Below are 7,282 nucleotides of genomic sequence, written 5' to 3' on the forward strand. Positions count from 1 at the left end.
CCTATATACAGCCCACAAATGCACAAAAATATTCAATATCAGTAGAAGTCTAATCATAGTAATTGTGGTGGTAAACCCTGGGAGGCATGTGGGAAACCTCTGAGATGTTACTAAGCATCTATTTCTTTTCTTTTTTCTTTTTTTTTTACATAGAAAAGCAATTTATTCCATTATAAGCACTTACACAGTTAGTCACGGAGAGTAACAGGCCTGCTGATGAAACATGTCACCCAAAATGGAGATGGTACCAAACTAGTGGTCAAAGACTACCTCCTAAAAAAAAAAAAAAAAGCAACTCTTATCCAGGATTAATTTAATTTTAAAAACAAATACAAGCTATCAATTCACTCTTCTCAACTCAACTGGACAGTCTACCTGTGGTATAACTGTCAGGTAAAAACATTCATCTTTACAACTTGGTGGTCCCAAGTTTTTTAAAAAAACATTTCACAGAAAGGAAAGAAATATGAAAACAGCTCAAGAAATACACTAAGAAGCAAAAATATATGGGGGAAAGAGGAACACATAGTTTTGACTTAACTGAAGAAACTGAGAGGAGACTGGTCTACATAGGAAAATGTGCATCCTGGAAAGTCAGGTGTGAAAATTTTATTTATTTTATTTTATTTTTTTAAGATTTTTTTTTTTTAATTGAGAGAGAGAGAGAATGATAGAGAGCATAAGAGGGCGGAGGGTCAGAGGGCGAAGCCGACTCCCCGCTGAGCAGGGAGCCCGATGCGGGACTCGATCCTGCAAGTCCAGGATCATGACCTGAGCCAAAGGTAGTCACCCAACCAACTGAGCCACCCTGGCGCCCCTAGGTGAGAAAATTTTAGAATAGGAAATTTATATGACTTGAATCTCCCCCATTTCCTGAATAAAAACGACATCTTGTGGTATTTATACTTCATGGCTCAGACACCTACCTCACTTGGCTCTACTCCTTCCTTACTTTAGCCTTTACTTAAAGGAGTCTGAAAAACTTGGGGATATAGCCTAAGAAGAAAAATAACCACACATAATATTCCCCTTTCTGTGGCTACTTTAGATCTTTGTTACTAGAAAATTCCTAAAGAAAATTTAAATATAAGTCTGTGGCTTTACTGAATCAAGTCCCCCAGTTAATATTTAGAAAACACCCTCTGTTTGGGCTAATAACATTGTTGATGGTACCTATCATAGAGGGATAGCCAAACAAAGTCTGTGTCTCAAAACCAATGTTAAATCAATCTCAGGGTTGAGAGGAAAAAAAAGGGGAGTCTAAAATCACAAGAAGTGCAGACATATCTAGGACCCTTGTCCTTCTGGATCCACACTTCCTTCAGGATCTTCATCATTATACATGTACTCTGCCGGGCGCCTGGGTGGCTCAGATGGTTAAGCGTCTGCCTTTGGTTCAGGTCATGATCCCAGGGTCCTGGGATCGAGTCCCACATCGGGTTCCCTGCTCCTTGGGAGCCTGCTTCTCCCTCTGCCTCTTTCTCTCTCTGTCTTTCATGAATAAATAAATAAAATCTTAAAAAAAATAAATAAATGTTCTCTGCCATTTGCCACACTTGCATGATACTATCTTCTGATACAGAACAAATCACCCAAGGTTCATTGGGATTCCAGGCGAAATCAGATATTTTGGCAGTGTGACCACCATGAATAAACAACAATTCTGGTGGCCCATCTTCTGCATCTTCTGGGGATTGTTCCCCTCCAATTTTACTTAAATCCCAGACATTCAGTCTGTGATCAGTACCACTGGAAGCCAAAATAGTCTCATTGACTTTTGAACCTGGAATATTTCATCCTTATGTGATTCAAAGGAATGCAACTTAAGTTTCAGATTTCTCAGACCCCACAAGGCAACAGTCTTGTTGGCTGATCCTGTGGCCAGAATGAACTCACTATAAGGATTGAAAGATAGGCAGTTCACTTCAGCAGTGTGAGCATCAACTGAGTGGCTTGGTTTGGAAGTATTGTTTGAACGAGTATCCCAGATCATAAGTTTCTGATCATCAGCAACTGACCCAAACAGAGACTCATGGAGCAAATGCCAGGAAACATCTTCTACTACCACTGTATGTCCTGTAAAGATGGTCTTCGCATCCACCACTTTTCCTTCCTTTGGAACAGCACTGATGTCCCAGAGGCAGATGGTATGGTCGTCTGAAGCACTAAGTAAGTGCCCACTGAGATTTGGGTTCCAAGAAAGTCCATAGCCTTCCTTCTGATGTCCACACAGACGCAAGTCTGGGTTGCACTCTCCAGAAGGGTCTGGTTTGGAAGGTTGTTTTGTATCGTCAAAAACAAGAACATCACTGGATGGTGTCTTTGTTGCAATGATGTAAGGGTTCTGGGGCATATAACGCGCCTGGTTTACTTCTCCTTCATGGTTGATCTTGATTTCTATTTCAATTTTTCCACTAACTGGGCCAAAACCTCCAAATTCTCCTTTCTCACTGTCATAGTGTGAAGCATCAAACTGAGCATCATCATTAGGGAGCTGCATACTGGCTATCACAAGATGGTTTTGTTCATCTGACGTGTGTGTTCCCAGGACAAATCGATGAATGCTGAAGTCTTTCCCTTCTGGTCTGGTTACATCTGGAAGCCACTGTGCAGTTAGGCTAGGCCACTCCAGAGCATGGGTCATCACCAAATCATAAAGAAAAGGGGTGTTCTTTTTCCATATTTTGTACTCTTCGTTGATCACACATTCTTCTACTGCATCATCAAAGGTTGCTTCCTTGTCGGCCATGGCGGGCAGGCAAGCTGGGGGGATCCCGGGGTTGAGCGTTGGGAGGGCACTAAGGATCTATTTCTTGATCCTCCTGATGATTTTATGGGTGTGCTTACTATGAAAAACCCACTGAGATATACATTCAAAATGTTTGTAACTTTCTATCTGTATGCTGTAGTGCAATACAAGAGATTTGTTTTAAAAAATGAAAGATACGGGCGCCTGGGTGGCTCAGTTGGTTAAGCGACTGCCTTCGGCTCAGGTCATGATCCTGGAGTCCCTGGATCGAATCCTGCATCGGGCTCCCTGCTCGGCAGGGAGTCTGCTTCTCCCTCTGAGCCTCCCCCCTCTCATGTGCTCTCTCTCATTCTCTCTCTCTCAAATAAATAAATAAAATCTTTGAAAAAAAAATGAAAGATACAAGAGTAAAATTTAAAAAAATGGACATGATATAGACCAGAAGGGAATGAGATGAGACTAATAAACTTTCATTTTCAGGACTGTTCCAATTTACATGATTTACGCACGACAGGTCACACTTAAAACTACTTGTAGATATTTCCCAAGTGACTTTTACTTCTATAAGGGGTTAAGGGTGTGCATGCATTGGTGCTTTATGTTCAAACACTTTCAGAAAAATATAGTGCATGCATGAATTCACATAAGGAAACAATGGTTTGCCTTCAGCTAACCCACTCTTAATCTTGTTTGTACTCTTCCACATGGCTACAACTCTGTGTTAGCTCATGAAATAATCTCATCGCTTCTGTCCCCCCAAAAGCCAGGGACCCTGGTCATGTCTGCCTGCACAATGCCCCCACCCCGTGCGGGGTCTCTCCATGGAAAGTATGTGCATCGCCTGAGGCGAACACAGAACTGAATGCCCATGACTGGCACCTGCTACCTAATTTTATGTTAGGTGGCCTTTAGAGCAGAGGTTGGAAATGTGAGTGTGAAGAAATAAAGTGAATTTTTCAGTCCTGTTTTGGACCTAAGATCCTCTGTCATTGGAACTTCTATCTTTAGAGAACAGAGATGAGGAAAAGGATCGAAGGTATTGATACAAGAAAAAGACAATTGTATCAGTAGCTAGACAGAATGATAAATAAAATAGCTGCAGTTCAAAAGCAAAATGTTAGAATTGAAGCCCTTGGATCCACAGTTGGGAGGGTAGCTAATAAAATACTTAACCCTTCGCCACAGACCACCCGGCTTCAATCTCCAGCTTTATCACTTATGGACAGTGTGATCTTGGCAAAACTGCAGATTCTCTCTGCTCCTCCAAGCCCTCATTTGTAAAATCAGGTGGAGATAACAGAGGGAACCTCACAGGACTTTTGTGAGTGAATGCATGTTATGCGCTTAGAACAAACCCTGGTATCCTGGATGTGCTAAATAAACGCCAAATAAGCACAATCCTGTGGCAGGGCCTGTGACTGACAAGAAAAATGAGAACAAAGATTCATAAATTAGAAAATAGAAAGTAATTTAGAAGCTAGATATTTTTAAGGTAATCCAGATTTTAATGCAATAAAGATTGTGTCACTCCCCCGGTAAATTCTGAACCAACGAAAAATATATGAAAGTGTGAGCAAATGGATAGCCTAACATCACCTTTATTAAGTGAAAAAATTGACATTGGAAGTTGAGGCAGGAACATTACTGTTAAGTTGACTGCAAGGACAAGGGCCTCCAAAGGAACAAGGTCTCTGTGCTATTTCATTCCTAAACGCCTGAAAGAGAAAGGCCCAGCAGTACATCCTCATTGTGGATGCCCCAATTTCCCCAATTATACACTGTGCTTCTAGGGGTGCCTGGGTGGCTCAGTCATTTAAGGGCCCAACGCTTGATCTAGGCTCAGGTCTCGTTCTCAGGTCCTGAGTTCAAGCCTCGCACTGGGCTCCACACTGCACTTAGAACACTTTAAAAAAATAAAAAAGAATTATACGATGTGCTGCTCATGGGAAGACTAAGCTGATGTTGTGTGATGGTGAGGTAGGGAGCAGAGAAAGAAGATGCCAAGAAATCATAAGGAAGTTTAATGCTAGCAGAGATCATGCCACAGGGAATAAAACATCTCTCTACTCTGGAGCAGTGGTAAATATTGATGTCATTGACTACTGGAAAGGTACTGAGGAGGATAGGCAACATAATCAAAACCAGGAGAGAGGTAGCAGCCAAAAAAGACCCTTATCAACTAAATTCTTCTTCACATGTATACTTTCTGGAAATCAATCATATTCTCCTTCTCTTGTCTGACCTTCCACCACTTCCATGTTTTTGTCAATGACTGATTAAGATAACACTCTAATTTTATCCTCCATTTGATATGGCATCAGTCCCAATCAATGACTGTCTTTATTGACTTACACGTAGCCTTTATTTCTTTTTATTGACTCCTGCTTTCTTTGCTGAATGAATACTGCCAATGTGCTACCGTCTAACATTTACTCCAAGACAATCTGTGTTTACATTTAATAGCCTTTAGGACAAGGGAAGTTGGTGGACAACACGTGTAGAGATGATGATATGCTCTTATAATTTAAGATTACAATGGGTGACACCGGGCCATTTCGGAAGAGAAGAGGGGATTGCCTGGCTGGCTCAGTCAATGGAAGCTTTGACTCTTGATCTCGGGTTGTAAGTTCGAGCCCCATGTTGGTATGTATAGAGATTACTTAAAAAAATAAAAATCTTAAAGGACAGAAGATATTTCACTAAAAAAGATGTAGAACTCTATGAGCTGAGAATATGTATGCTCCAGGGGTGAAATTGTGACAAATATGGATCTGGTTTCTAGAAGTCTGTATTTGTTTCAAAATGGCTTTGAGACTAACTCACCCATCTGTTTTAACCAGCTTATGTTTTGATTAAATGCAACATCATTTTTTAGTATAAATTTGTTTCATTAAAAAGAGTTGGGTCTGGCTAGGAATAAGCATTTTGAATCAAGAAGGAATTTGCCCAAACTTGTTCCATTAATGTACATCATAACCTGGTATGTGCATTTTTCCAAATGGCATAGTTGTGGCTGAAATCAGATGTTAATGATTCCTTTGCTTTTGCCGCCAGATTTGTCTTCTCAGGCAGAGAAAAATCCCAAACCAATATTTTATTAATAAAATAACACTTTTAATTCAAGATATTTCTAAAAGGCTGCATTGATATCAAAAGGATGCCATTTTTTTAAAAAGGCAACATGTTAGTAAAACTATTAGGGAAAGAGGTAAATATATAAGGATGTTTACTGAAAATAGAATAAAATTTCATGATGGCAGATGAAGATATAGAGTGATATCACCAATAATAAGAAAAAGCTTTAAAAAGAAGTGCATTCAGAGAGAATCTGGGGGGCTTTGTAACTTGGGATGCCCTTTTGGATATGAGGGATAAAGAAGTCAAGGAGAAGAAATTGGCAAGTTGGCCAAGAGAAAAGGAAACTATGGTGAGAATAGATTGGGTATGGGTCACCCCAGCTCTCTGTAAACACTGGAAACAATGTAGGTGGTGCCTGTTCAGCTTCTCATACGTGGACAGTACCGGTTATTGACCGGGTAGTATATGCTAACACAGCACTCTGCAGGTAAGAAAGAGTTTGATCAAGTTATCACACATTATGACAATACCAATCAAAGCTAATTATAATATTGGGCCTCTATTAATGATGGTATAGAATTAGTTGTTGCAACAAAATGAGCTCAAAATATAGTGGCTCAAACAAAACAGAATTTTCCCCACCCAGGCTTGACTCCCTTTTTGGGTTCAGGTGTCAGCTCCAGCTGTGAACATTCCAAACAACAGAAAGTGGAAAAGATTGAGTCCAAGAGAACATTTCTGCTCATACCCCAATGGACCAGGTTAGTGATATGGCCACATCCAACCTCACAGGAGGCCAGAAACTATAGCTGCTAACTGGGCATCAGGTACCCCCATAAAATCTGGGACAGTTCAGGAACAATGAATACTGGGGCATCAATTAACAGGAAGTGTCACGATATCCACCAGTGTGACCACGTGTTATATGTAAATACACAATTACCACAGAAGTGGGGTCAATTAAAATCTCAACTTCATAGGCTTGCTTGAGTCTTAAACAAGAAGGAATATATTTAAAACTCAGTAGAGTGGAAAGTCTTGATTCAGTAACATTTACTATTATTTTATTAATAAAATAGAATTATTAGTGATTATATTAAATACTAATACTTTAATATTTATCATTTAAATAATTGTTTTATTATATATTTAATAGAGATCTATGTTATCCTTTATTCTATTTAAAAATATTTTAATAGTAATTATTTTAATAATCATAGTATAACACTGGTCATGAAATAAAATTATTAAACTATTTTGTTAATAAATGAGTATGCTGGTTAATAAAATAATGTAATTTGTTTTCAATTATGCTGAGTCCACTTAGGGACTCTGATGATGCAGGTTAATGATGTATTTGGGAAGGTTCCTTCCTTATCAGTAGCACCTGAAGAGTATCTAGCCCTGCCCCACCCCCAGCTCCATCAAACCCAGGAGCTGCTGATCAGTGCTGTG

General features: G+C 39.7%; 1 pseudogene; it reads right to left on the minus strand.

Annotated features, from left to right (window-relative positions):
* Nucleotides 1–296: 296 nt before the first annotated feature.
* Nucleotides 297–2,798, minus strand: LOC102747994 (histone-binding protein RBBP4-like; annotated as a pseudogene).
* Between the last annotated feature and the right edge of the window lie 4,484 nt (nucleotides 2,799–7,282).

This window comes from Leptonychotes weddellii, chromosome 13 (assembly GCF_054177405.1).
Source record: "Leptonychotes weddellii isolate Sample4059 chromosome 13, ASM5417740v2, whole genome shotgun sequence".
In the NCBI taxonomy this organism is placed as follows: Eukaryota; Metazoa; Chordata; class Mammalia; order Carnivora; family Phocidae; genus Leptonychotes; species Leptonychotes weddellii.